Consider the following 18,784-nt stretch of genomic DNA (forward strand, 5'->3'; position numbering starts at 1 on the left):
AAATGCAATTTCGTGGGGGGCTACAACTTCTGCGAGGACGAGGCGAAAATCAATTTGAGCCCAGAAATGTTCGGCTAATTGTTGCTGCAACTCGGTTATTTCAATTTCATATCGTTTCGCGGACAAAAAACTATTCCCGTTTCCGCTGCAAAAAATGCAAATTCGCACAACACAAAAGCTTAATATCAATAAATTAATATAGATGTGCTGTCAGGGCCTTTATTGTCAGCCCTTTTTTTGATACCCTGGAAGCGTCAGGAAGTTCTAACCGCCCATGGTGATGTTTTCTGTTAGATGAATAAATAACAGCATGTAAGATAAGCCACGCTAAAATTGTCCTATTTTTGAAATACATTTTGTAAGAGCCCCCAAAAGCATGCAACGAATAATACATGGCTTCATAAGGTATTTTACTGCATACTTTAGACACCCTTTTAAGTTATTTAAGGTCGAATTTAAGTTTTCTTTAAAGATAACGAACTTTATTTACAAGTCTTGGGTCCTGACTTACTTACATGGTTAAAGTCTCTAATTTGGTATTAGATTAGACTCGCTACTGGTCATCTCCGCTGCCATGTTCCCTCTCCCCATAGCCTCGGCTATCTTTTTTTAGAATATTTTATTTAAATTCCGACGTAGTACAACCCGGATTCTCTCACCGGACCCGGCGACCAGAACAATAAAAGCAATCAGTGCTTAAAAATCAAATTCAATTTGCGCATATTCAGCATTTTTCCGCTGTCCTTTTGTTTCTCCTCGCTTTCGTTTTCTGCCTATGTTTTTATTTTTATTTTGGTTTCCATTTGTTGTCCTTGTTGTTCTATTGCCGCAGCAAGTACCAATTTTTTTCAAAAAATTTATAACAAAAACGCCACCCGAAAAATATGAATACCATGCGAGCGGACCGAGAGCACATTTCCCAAGGACGAGCGTCGGCGAAGAGGAGAAAATGGAGTACTGGCAAATCATAAATATTCCCTGAATCAACAGAATATGATGAAAATCCATAAATCATTGTGGGGCAGCCGGCAGCCCTCTCGGCGGAGTTGAGATGGGATTGCTGGGCGGTGGCTGGGCGAGTGGGTTGGGTGGCAGTGGGTTTCCCGAGCGAGGATTTCAAATGCAAATCAACTGTGTCAAAAACTTTCGCTGCCAAGTGCTCAACGGTAGAGCCAACTTTCTTCCCGCCGCCCCCTTGCGCCTCCCCCTCTCCCCCCTTCTGAGGACTGCCACGCCCACTTGGGGCAGAGCAAACAAATAATGAAGATGAATGCAAACAGTAAAACACCAGGCAAATAGCAGAAGAGTTCTACGGAGAAAGCGGGAAGAGCACGATGATGATGACGCCGAGGAACTGTGCAAAATTTAAGCAAACAATGGACGTGGTGTAACGAGGGGTTTCGGGGCGTTGGGGGCCTCGAGAAGGGGCGTGGCAAGGGGTTCCACTCGAGTGCGAAAAAAGCGGCTTTTGTTTCGTTTTAATGCGATAATTTCATGCGCAAGAATTTAATGGAAAATTATTTCAGCTATTTTCATAAAATCCTTCGGCATTTCTGCTTCCTGCAAGGGCAGGCAAAAGTTCGAAAAACGGAGGAGGAAACTTATGCCGAGTACAGAACAATGCCAAGCAGTATTGCATAGTTCCTTTTTCCCATTTGCTCTTCACATGAAATCGGAACCTGCATATTATTGTGGAGATACCCTGGTATCTCGGCATATTAAAGTGAGCAACTGATATTGTCAGTAAAGAGGCGAAGTTCATTTTTATTGCATACTTTTAAACACCTTTATAATTAATATTTTTTCTAAAAAACGCGCTTGGAACTAAAAAATAGAGGAGGACAATGGAAATGTCTAAGAAAAGAGCTGAATTTGTTGCAGCTCCAAACTTTGTTGAAATTTCCATAAGACAAGGACGTCGTTCCAACAAGAAAAACACAAGAAGGAGCACCTAAAACTCAGCAATAACTGTAGAAGCAGGCGGAAACAAAGAAAATGGCCACCGAATGGGGCGCGAATTTGTTGCAGCAAAAGCCCTCAAATGGAATTTAATTGTCTGCTGCGATTTTGGCCAGCACCTGAAGCGTAAAATTAAACGATGGCCAACTGAAATCAGAGCCCGAATCCTGGCCAGCTGAGCGGAACCCAAAACTGTTGGCCAGGACAACTTGTTGCTCACCTTTTACACGTGGCTTTTACGGTGGTTTTGAAGGGGAGCTTTGTTTAAAGTCCTCAGCAACCTGCATCAGAAATTGTGAGCACGTACGACAGGGGAAATAAAACGAAATAAGGCGAATTCCCATTTTCCACCTACTCCAGAAATATATTTTCAGAAAGGAGCAGGGTGTGAACACCCAAGGCTCAAGATGAGCGGACGCTGCGAACTTGTCGCCCATAAAACTCGAAATTGAAAAACTTTTACTTTAAACTAGAAACGTACGCATTGTTGTGCTTTCCTGCGTGTTTGGCCGAACAATTGAGACAAAAGGGGCGGAGCGGGCTGGGCTGGGGCTGAGTCAAAAGTCGAAACACTTTCGCCTGATTACAAACGCGCAAATGATGCGTGTCTAATGCGAACGGAGGCCAACGGAAGTCCCGAACAAAGGCGAACGACTAACCGCAGGAGGTAGGGGCCTCTGGAATTGAGTCTGACAAGAAAGAATTTTTACATATGAATGTACACGGAGAAAAAAGAAAAACAGCACGCAGAAATCAGTAAGGGCTTGAAATTATTTTAAATGGCGCATAGAAATATGCTATAGTTTCGGGTCCGATTGAATGCTGGCCCCTTTTTAAAGCATACTTTGAGGTGCCTTTAAGTCGTGGCTTACATTCTGAAATGATTTCCATGACACCCTTGGACAATCGGTCTCAGGAATCGCTCTATTACCCAAATATTTCTTTGGGTGTGCCACAAAATTGTCAAATTGTCTGTCCTGCGTCTTACGCAGCAAATGTATGAGCGATGCCCGAATGTAGGCAACATATTTTGCCACAAGAGGGGGACGGCGATAGAGAGGGAGATGGGAATAGAGCAATGACAGACAGCCTCAAGCTGCTTCCAAGAAAGCGGAGCAGGCAGAAGACCACTTTTTAATAAAATAAAGCCAGGGTCTGGCAAGCGTTTAACATATGCCCAGCCCGAAGAGGGAGAGGGCTCTAGAGCGGGTGACAGGGACAGAAAGAGAGAGATAGCAGCACAGAAAGAGATAGCGAACGGAGACCGACGACGGCTTGATATTAAGCGCACCAGAGATAAACACAGACAGCACTAAATTAATTCTGCTCAATTTGCATTAAAATATATGTGTGTGCGAGAGATTCCTTCTGCGAGGCTGTGTCTGTCTGTCTGTGGTTGTGTGTGTGTTAGTTACATTTCCGTGGGTGTCCTTGTGTCTGTGCTTCTCTTCCGCTCTTTTGCTTTATATACATACACAGAAAGAAGAAATCATAGGAAAATATGTTTAAAAATGTGTAGTTTAAGTATTTAAGAATGCCACAGAAATCGCTATTGTCACAAAGTGTCTAAAAGTATGCAAGAAAAAAGGATATCAGACTCCCGGTCTGAAAAATATTATTGCATACTTTTGGACAAATATGTAAGTAACTAAATTCATCTTGTTGTGCTTTTCTTTCAGTGCTCTGAGTGCGGCTGTGTTAGTTTATTTAATTTTAAAGCCTGCAGGCTGAGCGACCAAACCTGCTTCCACTTCTGTTTCAGTTTCCTCTGCTAACTCGCTTTTCCACCCACCTTTCCGCCCCCCACTCGCCACTCCCCTTCAATCTCAGTGCTCGATGTGGTCGCACAGGTGAGCAAAAACTTTCGCACAGCTGCCTAATGACATTGTGGAGGGACTGCGTCTGTGGTCAGGTCTCCTGGCAGAAGCCAGGTCCAAAAAGGGGGCGGCATGGCAGTGGGCGTGGCGGGTGGGGACAGAAGCTTTCAGCAAGTGTCAGGACCGAAGAGCAGCCGCAATATTCGGGGCGATCCAGGGGGTTATCTCCGGCAGGGCAGCAACAAATTGCCCCGACTCGCCAGACACAAAGTATTAAAACATAAATGCCAGCAATATCAAAACGGATGAACCGCAAAAGTGTACGCCAAATACACATATATAAATTTGCATGCGTAAGGATACAAACGGAAAGGCAGTACAACAATGGACAAATTTTTAGGCCAGTGTTATAGGATTATCGATTTAAATTGCAGGGTGTCACTATTAACCACCGACATTAACATTTTTATTCCTTTCGGTAGGAATACGATTTTTTAAATAGATACATTTTCCGTTTAAAGTAGAGTTACTGATTAAATGAAGGGAAACAAACCGGATTCAACGCTATTAACCTAACCGCAGTTGTTTGCATAAGAAAACACGGATATACACACAGAAGTATATGTAAACAAATTGTTACGCACTTTATGAAATGCCAAACCGAACCCGAAAGGCGGACGGAGGCTGAATTTGTGGTCTCTGTCGCTTTTCCTCTCCCTAATTCCCCAGTTATTGTCTTTTACATCATCGCTTTACTTAGCATAAGTACAGGCAGCGGCAACAACAAATTGCCGCCCTCAGAATACGCCTCTTCCTTTCCCCAGGGGTGTAGGCTCAAGTTTGCGATGGGGGTAAGGCCGGATTGTCTTGGATTTTCCCTAGGCCTTGGATAAATGTTAGTGGAGGAAAATCTGAATTCCTATAAATGGAAATTCTCTTCTTAAAAACGCGAATTCTTCAGATTCTTAAACAAAAATATTAAAGTAACCATATGAATAAGGCTAAGTAAACGGCTTAGAGTGACCATAACCTCATAGTATGATTTAGTACAGTCGTATTAAAGATCCTGAAGAAGTCGCGTTTTTCGGAAAGCGTGAAAGTCTGGCAAAGACTGTGCTTGCTTCTAAGGAGGAACTCGACTTTCTCTTTACCTGTGGGGCTGTCTTTTGAGAAAGCTCACCCCTCTGGGAGGAAGAACCCGCCCCTGTCTTTCTGTGTGCTGTGCTGTGTTTTCCCGGCGTTTCGTGCTGCGCCGCACGAAACCGCCTGACACCGCCAACGCAAGCGACTCCAACATCCAGTCCGAGCGCCTTTCTGCCATTGTTAACATTTATTTTTATTTTATGCACTCACACCCCCGAGGAAACAAAGTGCCCCCCGAATGGCGAGTACCCGGCACCCCTGGGCGCCTTGAGCTCCAAATAAGTATGCACAGCACGGGGCAGACTCCGATTCCACTGCCTTTCCCGCTCCCAATTCCGAGTTAATATTATTGACTGCTTTCCTGGGATGTTCTTAGCCGACCTTCTCCCCGCCCTTCCTTGTTTTTGGCGTGTGCGTGAGCGTGCCAAAGCCAATATTTAGCTAATGGTCTTCATATTTTAAATATTGGAGAAAGGCGGCGGGGGCCAAGCCACTGGCAAACTTTAAAGACCCACGGAACGGAGGGAGGGGAAGAAAAACACACCGCGGTCTGTTCAAAAAACGTGTGAGGGGGTGCGTTGTGCGAGTGTAAAATATTTAAATTAAACTGCAAACGCAAATACACATATATACACAATGCAATTTCATTTTCGACCATAAATTGCGCGAATTGAAAAGTTGTTGCTCCCATTTTTACGGGTTTATTTATACTTGGTTTGTTATTGTTGCTGCCGTTACTGTTGCCTATTTATTTGCAAATGTCACGAGTCAGTTGGGCGGCGGGGAGGGGAGAAGGTGGCTTGGGGGGAGGTAATGGGCGTGACAGATAAAAGTAAATTTGTTGATTATTGTTTTTTGCACACTTCAAACACGATAAATAATTAAACGCGCTCCGGGCGAACTTTGGTTGCGGCTCAGGCTGCAAGTGCAGGGTGGTGCCAATCCTCGCCGGCAGTCGAATAAGCCACGAAAATGTTCTCCCAGCCACAAGCGACGAAACAAACAGAACGCATTACCATATGTGCTCGTCGGTTGCAGCAACAAGAGCAGCAGTAACAAATGACAATTTCAACAAAGCACTATACGCAAACAAAGGCAAACGGCACAAAACGAGCCCGAACCGCACGGAACCTACGAAAAATGCAACTCTTGCATATTTGGAACAAGTGAATCGGGCGGGGTGGTGGGCGTGGGTTTGGGGTTTGAGGGGCTGCTATGTGGAATAAAGTTATATTGATGTCAAACATGCGCAAAAAGGAACAGAAACAAAACCCAGAAAACAATCAAGTGTGTATGCTGCAAGGTACGGGTGTGCTCGAGGGACTGGTACCCCTGAAAACCTGGATACAAGAAGGTGATCTGAGATACATTTCATAGAAATAGGTATTTAAATAGTTATCTTAACAGTCGCATCTCATATAAATAAACCTCATATTCAAACATTTCTTATAAATTTATCACATTTTCAAAGTATTATATTTATTTTATAGTTAGTTTCCTAGCAGTTTCTCTTCTTCTGTTTTGATTTATTATTTTAAAGAGGTTTTGCCAGCGATTCGGTAAGCCTGAACCCATCTCAGGGCCTTTTAAAAGCATGTTTTGCTCCTGCATCCCATGAAACTTAGTGAAAAGATGTAGTTTTAGCTGTGCAATTATTGTGCACTCCTTCGGCAGCCTTGGGTGTACAGGTAATGGGCACAAAAAGTTGAAACGTGCTGCTCTTTTGTTACCAAAACATCGTCGACACAAAAGCCGCCCAAATAACTGAAACTGGAACGCAGAGGCTGCCTAGTACGAGCAGGGCCCGGCCAACCCAATCCTTTTCCCAAGCAATGCAAACGATTTTCAAACTGGGCGTATACGTAATCTGCCATGAACCAAATATGTGATGCGAGCTGTTGGCAAGGGGAGGGGTGGTAGGGGGCTGCCACAATTGTTGATGGCCCGTTTGGCTGGCAAAGTGAGCAAGTGGGCCAGAATCGAGGACACACACGGGGGAACAATTTGCGCACTCGAAAATCGCTGAAATCGCTGGCAAAATGATTTGTCCACGAACCCCTGCCCCTGCCCCTGCCCCACACCCGGCACCCCTGTGTCCCTGTCCCCGAGCTATGCAATCATCTTTTTTTCGACGGCGCTTTTTTGTTTCCTCTGCCTAATTGACGACACCCCAGCGCATATGCCAGTGCCTGTGCATACATTTTAATTTGTTTACTTTGCGCCCATTGTTGTCGATGGTGGGACAGCAGGGCCACCTAGGTGTTCCGGCGGATTTGGCCGGGGTGCCAGGCACGGACACCCACTCACGGCCCGGCTAAATACACTTTTACGTGACTTGGCGACATCAGCGAGCGGTGTTTATGGCCAGAGAGAGGCCCACGAATGCCTTGGAATCGAAGCATATCGTTCGGCGGTGCGATTTCAGTTCGGATAAATCCCTTCCTGGCCCTAAGCTAATTTCCCATGCCTTCGGTTTAAAGCTGACGCATCGCAAAACGCATTTCCTGCCTGCACATTGACACTGATTTCATTTCAGCCCCTGGCAAACGGTCGCTTTTCAATGGCAGCCCCATAAAAGACGCCATCCAAGGGTTTTCGCCGGGGGGCTGCAATGCAAGTTAATGCAAAACGCGGCATTTAACACTTTTGGAAGGAAGCGGGCAACCTTCTTTTTTCACAGTCCCTCCCCTCAATGCTCATATATTTTTCCCGGCCCCCTCAGACCTCCGCCACCTGACCAGCCAACCATTCACTGTGAGTCAGCCACACTATGGCCCTATAAAATGCTTACAAAATGTTGTTTTATATGAGAATCCCCTTCAAGCGCACACAGACGCACTCACTCACACAAAGGCACGCTGTGTGTGTGGCGGTGTGTGTGTGGGAATTGCATTTTACATGTGACGCACGTGTGCAACAACAGAGCCAACAAAAACCAACTCTGCCCGAAGCAACAGAGGTAGAGAAATCCGGGACTGAGAGATAAGCGGCAAACCTGTCTGAGAATACCCTTTTTTAAATATTCAAATGTTCAAAGATACATTTTTCCCCAGTTAAAAAGGCCTACTAGTCCTTTTTGCAGTCATACTTAAAAGTGGTCTTATACCTTGAAGGCTAATGGATCCCAACTTCTAGAATACAAGTTTCGATCAGGATTCTTCTTCTTGTTAAAATGAAATAGCTACAAGACCCAAAATGCAATACTCACCTGAAAATAACCCATCAGAACCCTCCCTTAAACTTTTTCCTAGTATTTATTAAATACCTTAAGAGCCCTTTCCGATTCATCCAGCAACCATGAATATACCTCTCAGCGAAGAAAGGGCATAAAAAGCATAAATCGCTTCACATGCGCAAACAAACTGCCTGCATCGTTTCCTCTTGCCCTTTTCCACTGCTTTTCCACCGGCTTTTCCTCTCTTCCCCGCCCTGCTTGCGTGTGTGTGTGTCAGCACTCATTAGGATTAATTTTCCGGTTGCAGCATAAACTGAAGCTTACAGAGAAGACACAGAAGGGCATGAAAGGATACGGAAGGACTACACGTCGAAAAACATCTATATAGCATTTTGATTTCAGATTGTTCATATATTTGTAATGTTACGTATAATGAATACAAATGCATAATTTTTTCGAAAGATTGAATGATTCCAAATCCTACTTATTCATTTGTTTACGTGTTGTAGGAGATTGGTATTAGAATCCCAAGAAAATCACATTTTAAAGTGCTTACAACTATGCAGTGTTTTTGGGCTTTACCGTTATTGTTGCATACTTTTATGCACCTTTGGAAACCTTAGGGATTTTTTCTCTCCGTGCACGCTCAAGTGTTGAATGCGTCCGTCAGCCTTCAAACGTAATAAAAAGAGCGGTGCAGAGCGAGCTCCATCGCTTTCCCACCCGTCTCTGGGCCGAAAAAGAAATAGTTAAACTGCATAAAATTTAATCAAGAGCGTTGAATGTCAGCCCTGGCAATGGCAGCGAGGAAGAAGCAGAGAAGGCCGAACACAGGACGAACACGTAAACGAGCAAAATGACATTTTATCATCAAAGGTGGGCCAACAACAGCCAGAGATAGAGACAGGTGTATGGATGGGAATAGAGATAGAGATAGGTGGGAGGTGTGTGGAAGGGACGGGGAGAGGTCGGAGATAGAGACGGATACATGGAGATGGAGCGAGAGGGGAGTAACCCACAGAGAATCGAGAACCATTTTGTGTGCGCTGAAGGATAACCTACATTTTACTTTTCAGTTTTTAGTTTGCCTTTTTATGCACGTGTGTGTGTGCTGGCCAGACTATAGAGCCATCTGTCTCTGTCTGCGTGTCCCTGCATGCATGTGTGTGTGTGCAATGACAAAGCAAAACTTTCCAATTAACTTTGATTAAAAAGTTTCCACTATCGCCCTACAATGTAAACATGAAAAATTTGTTTGAATTAAACTGCTGGCAGTCAGTCAGCTGAAGGAGGGCTGTAGGTACGCCATGTGGGCGTTTGGGCTTGTGGGCGTGGCAGGTGCACATAAAATCAATTTGCAATAAAATCAGTAAGTTGTATTTGCCCAGCTCAAACATGGCCAGGAAACTCGAGGGGAGAATGGACGAACAGGGACAAAGTGGGAGTCGGAGTGGCTGGTCAATCGGCAATTAGTGGGGCTTTTTAGAAATGTCTAAAGGTTTTTGTGATTGAAATCCGTAAGGGATTTGTAAAGATTTAAAACCTTATGTACATTTGCCTAAAAGTAGGCAATCATATTTTTTGTTTGAATATAAGTCGACTTTCTGTTGTATGCGGCACATTTTTGGACACCTTTATAAATGGTTTAAAAATTCCAATATTTTTTCAAACAAATGTTAAAGTTTGGATTGGAATTTGTTTTCGCTGGGATAACAGCACACCCGTGTAAAAACAGATTCATATTTTCGATTCCCTGCCGCTTTCGACTGGTTAAATCATCGATTAAATAACGTTAGGGAGGGCAATGCAAGCCAACTCAAATAAGAGCCCTGGGTCCGCGCGTGATGCAGCCGCATAATGGACAGTTGGCCACAACCGCAGGACCACCACAGATATGCCAATCCATCCCCTCGCACACAGATACACACGCGCACAACAATCGCAAGCCCCAGTGCGCTGGTGTGTGTGCGCTCTATATTGTGCAAATTTGCAATATTTGTTTTCATTTCATTCACTTAAAATGCTGTGTTTGGCATCCAGCAACCGAAAGAAATTACACGCAGAGAAAAAGCGTTTTGGTGTCCTTTGCAAGTTGTTTGTTTATATTTGCAAATACCCAAGCGCAGCTAAATCTAATTATCAGACACATTTGCAAATGTGTGCAAGCAAACACCCTAATTCAATCTCATCGTTCTAAATTGTTTGCTTGGTAAATAGCATGGAATCCGAAGAGTAAATACCCATTACTTCTCAGTGCATGGACCATGCTGCCTGCCTTTTATATCTTGCAAATGCCGGGGTCACCACCACCTGCAATGCTTTCGAACGGGTTTCGGCGAATGCTGCCTTCTCGATCACCACTTCGCCGCAAATGGCACATCAATTACATTCTTACATTTCATAGCAGATACAAATTGCAACAGCAAACTGCTGGCTACCAGCATTTGGCAGCAGCTCCCCCTCAGCCATTCCTATTTATTCGACCCTGCGCCACATGTATCTGTATCTGAATCTGAATCTGCATCCGCATCCGCATCTCTGGTCCTGGTTTAGCCCGCACATGACGAGCATTTTTGCACAATGGCTAAAAATCTGTCGGTTGTCAATTTGCAAGTGTGTGAGCTGGGACGATATTGCAATGTGCATTATTTTGGCAGTGGAAACCGGCAGCTGCAGGTGCTGTACACGTTCTGTACACTTAGAATAAAAACTTGTGTTGATTCTAAAGCTTAAAAGACATTTTTAAGAATGCTAGTTTAATTTGAAAAATTTTAAGTTTCATAATATGCAATGAATCCAACTTTTTTCTATTGTAATAAAAATATATTTAATAACTTAAGGCTCTTGTTCATTGAAAAGGGTCATTGTAAGTTCAAAAAAAGTGATTTCTCCAAGCGCACTGAGGTCAGAAGCCCGCTCCGTTTGCATTGGGAATCAATCGCTTTGAATGATTGATAGAAATGTTTGCCGTACACATTTGCCAGCTGGCGCACTGGCGGCACACATCGATCGATGTGGAATGGCAGCTCGCCTTGGGCGGAGTTGCGAAAAAATTACACATACGCCCCATGTGCGGAGGAGCGCGTGACAAATTTTAACGCTCCGACGCGGCGCTCGTTTTGGTTTTATGCCGCCGGAAGGCGAATGGCGCAACATAGAAGCCACCTAATAATGCTGCGGCATTAAAAAACCATAAAGGAATCGCGACTTTGATGTGGGGCTGCCTTAAAGCTGCTTTTGCTTTTGCTCTTCCATGCCCCTGTCACTCCCATCTGCACTTTCTTGCAGGGCATTAAAAGTTTGCTCGGGGAAAACCCTTTTCTTGCGGTCCTCTGCTCGAATCTGCGGCTGGCCCTTTTCAGGGACTTAATAAATAATTTGGCCAGCGGAAAAAATTGATGCTTCAATAAACCCGGGGCAGCTTACCTTTTGGGACTCCGATTCCGCACACCAGAAATAATCAAGTTTGCACAGCGCCGCGCTGAAAGCCACACAAAAACTTCAATGTGCTGCAAAACGCACTTCAAAAATTGTTTGGCAGTTCCCTCTTGTAAGCTCATATTTCTCCCGGGCGTGTGCCTTTTTCCTGGTCGCTCCTTGGACCCGAACGAGAGTTGTCCAAAAGTAAATAATGAGCAAGATACAGAACCGCAAGGTTTTGGGGATTTTAAATGTGAAGTTGGTCAACCTGCAAACTGGTTGGTCGATTTTGAAGCAGGGGAAGGAGGGATTTTTATTAAAGACCGTCTTAAAAGTGAAGAAGATTCGTGGAAGTTGAACTTTTTGGCTTTCATGGACTTTGTCGGGCCAACGAGTTCGACTTTTTAAATCAAAAAGGAAAGCTAGTTAATTATATTAGCTAGAGAACACAAACAACATTAATTTTAGGCGGAGTCCAAACTTTTTGAGACCAAGAAGAATAACCCTCAAATGATCATGAAATTATCCAAATATTTGACTTTATTAAAGTGCCTAAGAGCAGGCAGTGAAAAGAAAGTCGATACAAAATATTTTTAGCATACTTTTAGCCACCTCTTAAAGTGATTTCAAGCCTCCAGATAATAATGGCGCTATAAAAGTTCGGTAAATTGCGTAGCCATTTAATTCACGTTTATCCTCAAGACGGATTAACTGCAACATTAGTTCAGCTTGGGATCATTTATTTCTGGGGATTATCCATTTATGGGAACTACTGGCATTGCATCCATCGCGGTTTCTGCGTGTTCGCGGCTGATATACGTTTGCCAAATCCGCAGACTGCGTTTAGTTGTGCAGTATTTTATGGGGCTTCATTTGAGCGTGTGGCTGCTGTTCTTTTTGGGGCTTTTTTATTTTATTTTATTTCATTTTTGCCGGCGCGTGAGTTGTTTGTTTGCTCCGTTGTGTTTGCCTGTCGGTTGTGCATAAATTGCGGTGTGCGAGGGCCCACACTCCCCACCCTGGCGCCGTGTGCGCTGAAACAATAAACAACGTGACTTATCACATTGCGTAACTTGTGATTTAATTGGATTTATGCCCACGTACGATCCGTGGGAAAGGAGGGAAAATTGCAGCTCGTGAGCATTTCCGTTCGATTTTATTGCAGCTGCAACTCCTTTCTGGCCCGCACTGCCACTCCCACAACCACGTGACTTGTGTAATGTCCGAAAATCGGAACCCAATCGCATTCGCCATCGATTGTGGTTGCGCAAAGTTTTTAATTATGTTTGCGGTTAGCGATTGGATTTCTTTCCTGGACCTCCGACCCACACGCACGGCACGCAGGACACCTGATGGGCACAAACACGGGTTGCCCCGTTTAATTATTTCATGCGAGCGTACTATATGTGCAAATATATATGTTTTTCAACCAGTTAATGTTCGATTTGCACGATTTTTTGCATTCCGTTCCGAGGGCTTCCTCCGGGTTGTTTGGCCAACGCGTCAAAACGTTAAATATTCCATGCCGACTATTTAAATGCTGCGAAAAAAATGCCGAGCCAGTTGGAAACTGGTGGTGAAAATGCAACAGCACCGTAAATATTTACCGCATACAGTGGGAACAAATGTAAAATCCCAGCACTCGTACACTGCGAAAATTGCTCGGGCTAATTGAAACATGGTATATCAAAAATCTATCTAGAAGTAGGAAGGAAATTCTTTAATTTATCATTTGAAGCACATTTTACTAGTTTTATTTTAGCTCGCCATTTGGTTTTCAAAGGCTGCCAACATTTCCCTAAGTGAGGAGAAGCGGTCAAATCAAATGCGCGCCAACATGGCGTATGCGTAATTATAATTATGTAATGCAAACAGCACAAAGCGCACACACACACCCAGGGACAAGCGCACAGACAGACAGAGGGAAGCGCACACACACAGGGGCACATGTCATTTTAATTAGCATATAGAGCAACACGCATACGCCACGTTGGTCGTCGGACTCAATTTCAAGGCACTTGGCATTTGGACATCCCAGTTATAATTGTTCAACAGGCTTACGCAAATGAAGGGGAGGGGACTCGGGCGCTGATGAGGGGCAGTGGCAGGGGCGCCATGGGCGGAGGACAACGCACGACAGTTGCGCATTCAATTAACGCAGCTCAAATACACACGCTCACTTACGCACACTATAGCAAAATTCGTAACTAGGCCGCAGCTTCTCATTTTCCGCCGCATTTTCCCCAACGCCCGCAATTTCCCACCCCACGCGCGATTATCGAGCCTCTTTGGATTCCGCTTTTTGGGCTCGGGCCTTGTTTTTCGGGGCGCCAAAACATTTTGGCATAGTAAATCCGCAGCATCCTTCCTCCCCGAACGCCCTCCATTAAGTGTTTTCCCACCCGTGGCGAATGTGTGCCGGCGAATACATAATTAAACGATTCACAGTTTTGGGCATTTAAATTAAATTATGGCCGTGAAGTGTTGGGCGGGGAAAGCGGGGATAGTGCCCTGCGAAACTCGAGAGCGTATCGAGCTCTGTTAATTGACAGATGCTAATTATTACCTAATTATTATTTATGTGCGGCTGAAGGAGCTGTCTGTCGGGAAAGCGATGAATAATGGTTAGGTGCCATGCTTTCCAGGCACTCATATAGAATAAAGAAAACTAAATTAAGGGGCACGTGAAAAATTAAAATACCTATGTCATATTGCACTTCATCGGGTTTTTGGAAGTGAGTCAGGGAGTGTCTTCTCTTTCCGAATTCCCTAAATATCTCCTGATCGAAGCCCGCTTGGTATTCAAATTTCGTCATAGTTTAAGCCTCGAAGCGGAACTGCGGCACTTTCATAATTCGCCAAAAGCCGCTCAGACAGGTTTTCACAGGAAAACGGGGGTGCTGCTGCAGTTGTACGAACCGTTGGGCAAATGTTCAACGAGTTACAAAACCGAAACTCGAGGAAAACCCCCAAAAGCGAACGGAAACTTTACTGCAGGGCCAAAATATGAAAAGTTTTCCTTCAAACGGCCACGCCCCCGAAAGGCGCTGTTATGCACGTGTGCATGTGTGTGTGGGGCGGGAAATCTGCCTTTTTATGATTAGCATAAAACTGCCAAAAAGTCTGAGCGTGTCCCTGGCTTTGGTTGGAATCCGACACTACACTTAGAGAAACATGATGGTCAATTATGAAATATATATTTTCTTTTTTGTAATCTGAATTACTTGCACTTAGCCAGTACTAAACCTCTGAATTCTTCAGATTGAACTTACAAATAAAAGGACATATATTTATTCTTTTGTTTTCTGCCTGTGCATTCGAAGCCAATAAACATTAATACTTGCACTCTGCTCCCAAAGACACCCACAGAGCTCAGCTCGGCTGCTAAATACCTCAAAAAATATTGGCAGTGGCAAGGGCAGTCCGCTCCCAACGAAAACTGACCGGAAAGTCGGGCCGGGCTGCATCCACAATGTGCCCAATGGCCCGGACTTGGGACTCCGGACAAGGGCTCCGGACTCCGAGCTCCGGACTCCGGACTCCTGACTCCGATCCTCTCCACTCGGACTCCGACTTGTTTGCATGTGTTGCGCACTTGCTGTGAGGCTTACCTTGCACATCCGCACTCACACACATGGGTGTGGTATTTTTTTGGTGGAAATAGAGGAAAAAGGGCTTGGGCATTCGTATTTGGCAAGCTAAACGAGTTTAGTTGGCCAAACATTATCATAACTTGGTCGTTTGCAAGCCGCAATGGTGTAATCGTTTCATTTTTAAAACGTTTTCGGCATTTTTACGGTACTTTCCCAAAATGGCTGCCTTTCCGTTCATTATTTTGATGTCCGGTTGAGCGGCGGAGGGCGGAAAGCGCCGAAAACTAGCGCTGCCTATTTAAAATGCAATGTGTGTGGGCCTCACGAGGCAGCGCTGCATACCGCATAATAATAAACTTTCACTTTTGGCAGGTTTACTCAACTGTAGTCTGCCTTTTTCAGCCTTATTCGACGGCAATTTGAGCGGCAAATGATGGCTTGCCTCTCTGGGGAGTAAAAAAGTTGAGTAAAAAAGGGGCTTAAGTAGTGGGTGGTTTTAACCCCTTTTCCGAGGGGTCAACGCCGGCCGCAGGTGTCGGCATATAATTAATTTTATGCATAATCAAGCAAAGTGAAATAAAAACGCCTATTAATTATAGTTTTTGCTGCCAGCCCTAAATAACTTTATTCGTGTTCGGCGTTCGGTGCTCGTTGCTCGGCGTGTGTGTGTGTGTGGAAAGAGGGGAAATTAATTCAATGCGCTTAAATTTCACGTCTATTAGTCTCCGGAGACCTCCGCCATTTTCTAATTTCCATACTGCTGCTGCTGTTTTTGGCATTTGGGCCATCCAGCGCCACTCGCCAGGCAATTAATTTAGAATTTTAATACCCAAAGTCGCGCTGCTGGCTAATTGTGGGCTGCAGAGTGACCCTGGCCTGGTGGGACCTTCGACTACCCTACACCGCAAGAAAGGGCAATGGTTTAGTTATTGCTTTACATACCGCAGAATAAGAATATGCAATTTACACTATTCTACTTATAAACGAAAGTAGTTGTGCTACGCAAAATTTCCGGCACAAACTCGCCGTGTTGGGTGGGACCTTCGAAAACCACTCCTCCTTCAGAAAATCAACCGCTGTTTCGCACAGTGCACATACCACTCCATATAGATCGATTCTTACTCTAAAAGGGCGGCTCGAATTCCAGCTGCATCCGGGGGAAACCAAGGGTTAAGCGACCTTCGGTGGCTGAACATTAGGTGGCAGCTTGGCGGGGCCTGAGAAACACCTGCCCGAACGGAAGCGGAAACTGTCAAAGGCACAACAAACAAACGCAGCGATGAAAAACACCGAGAGCATGGGGGAGTGGTGGCAGGCGAGAAAAAATAAAAAGAAAAACCATTAGACGACACAATTTACTAGGTCAGCAGCAAAGGATGGCAGGTGGCAGGGCAATAAAAACAAAAGTGCCAACTGGCATGAGCCAAGTGGAAAGGCAAGGAAAATGGCAAGTGCCAGGGACTCGAACTTGTGTGCAAACAGTTTAAAGTGCGCCGATGGTGGCGAGTAATAAGACAAAGTGCAAATTTAATCAACAGTAAACCTGAAACTGTTAAGGAGGCGAACACAGGGTCCGCGAAAATTGAGACAATGAAAAGCCCGTTATTTATGCGGTGGCCGGGCTAATTACGAAAATAAAACATGATTTATGGCCCAAATGAGCCCAATGATGTGTGTCTGTGGGTGGAGCTTAGAGGAAAGCTAGATTGAGCGGAAGGAAGAAGAGGAAGTGTGTGGAACAGCAGACAAAGGACCTTCTTCCTCGTGCAGGAGACTTCATGTTGTGGGCTATTATTTGTGGATAATTGGCATGCGACTCGCTCGCCAAATGAGTTGACAAGCTGCGAATGATAGTCCTGAGATGAGATGCGAGGAGGCGACCCCAAGTCAATGGCTCGGAAACAAACTGCAGGCAAATCAATCAGGCAAACACCCAAACAAAGGAAGCGAAAAGAACTCGGGCAGAGCTCGTCATTATGGCTCATTAGCAAAGCAATTTTAGCGGGTGTGTGTAGAAAATGTTCTGGGGTCCCCGTTTTCGCTTTTCCCGCATTTTCCCTTTGCGGCTTACTCGCATATTGAATGCTGCTAATTTGGCCATAAGCCGCTCGAGGCCCGGACCTCGAGAATAACGAATCTCTCAGTATGTCAACGTCGACAAAACTATGCCGCCCTCTTGGCCATCCCCCATAAGACTTAGCGAGGCCTAAGCCAACTGCTTATTGCTCGCATGTACAAGATTGTGGGTCGAAAAAGGGAAAGGGCCAGGAAAAGCGCCGGAGTTGCGCAACTTGGTGGGACTGTCCGAACTAGTTCATTGTGATCATGGTCAATACAAATATAAATGGGATTTATGGGTTATCTCGCCCTAAGAATTTGTATAGATGATATATGTGAGAAAGGAAAAATTATATAAAAGTTATATTAAGCGAAATATGATATGAAATATCCTCAAAACGAGCTGCAATACTTTCAAATTCTTGGATTGGTGACGTTTTCTATTAGTCCAAAGTAGGATTTGTGCCCTTGTGCTACCACATGGCAACACATTTGGGATACAGAAGGATACGAAAGGGATCGAGAATGGCGTAAAGGGACTGCGGTTTCCAGGATGCCATGTGTCCATTATTCGGTGGAGGAGCAGGACTCCTGCTAGCCACGCACAAGCTGGCTACGGACAAACATCGCCGTCGAGGCTTGTTGATAGCCATTATTGTCTGCAACTGCTGCGACTCTTAATGTCAACGATGTTCGGTGTGGAGAGGGGCTGGCAACCCAGGTTGGGGCTGGGCTTCGAGGGGGAGTGAGCCCTGTTGAGGCTTGTTGACGTTGGCAACCGCAGCAACAAATGTGCATAGAGTCAGCAGCTGGGGTGGCTGCAAGGAGGCGGGGGCGGGGGCGGGCCGGGATAAGCAAATGCAACAGCAACAGACTGCTGGCTCTCATTATGTGTAATGGCTGTAGCAACATCATCAACGGCCAGTAAACAACAACAAAGGCGGCACAACTGCAGCAACAACGACAACAACTGCTGTCAGGGAGTCCGAAATGACAACAATGCGCCAAAAAGGAGGAAGTCATGAATGCAATCTACCTGCACGCTGCCGCCCGATTCCGAAAGGAATGAAAAGCCAGCGGAAAGCAAAGGAAAAGCAGAGGAAAAGCTGCTGCCAGCAGTTACTTACTGCCGCTGGCAGCAGCAGTGGCAACAACAAAGGCCGGCACCGAATACCCGTAATGGGAAATATGATCCGGAGTTGCAAAACATGGCTGCGAAAGGATCTCGGATGAATGTCACAACTCTGGCTCGTCCCCGAGCTCATTATAAAAGGCATACACTGCGAATTATTGTTTGTGTTTAAGTACATAATAGCGAGTTGTGAAATCTCTATCTCTAGCTTTTAAGAAGTCTTATGAAGTCACATACTTTATAATCTCTCTGTTTATATAAAATGAAAACTGCCTAGGAAAATTAAACGAATTCTAATAGCTCCTTAGCTCCACCCCTACTCCCCAATTTTGTAATATTATATACTTGGCTTGAAATAAACCTAATTCGGAAGCCAACCGATAAGACCTTGGGTTGGCCAAAGCACTTTATTTTAAGATAGTTTCTGTAATAGCCTGTGGATAGGAGGAAAACTAATCGATACCGTCTCCCCTTCTTTATAATTCCA

At 44.9% G+C, this 18,784-nt stretch overlaps 1 protein-coding gene across 1 annotated transcript in view; it reads left to right on the forward strand.

Moving 5' to 3' along the window:
* The window catches only part of LOC108029188 (protein O-mannosyl-transferase TMTC2), a 29,200-nt gene that overhangs the window by 3,048 nt on the left and 7,368 nt on the right, over positions 1-18,784 (forward strand). The window lies entirely within an intron of this gene.

Source organism: Drosophila biarmipes, chromosome 2L (assembly GCF_025231255.1).
Source record: "Drosophila biarmipes strain raj3 chromosome 2L, RU_DBia_V1.1, whole genome shotgun sequence".
Classification (NCBI taxonomy): Eukaryota; Metazoa; Arthropoda; class Insecta; order Diptera; family Drosophilidae; genus Drosophila; species Drosophila biarmipes.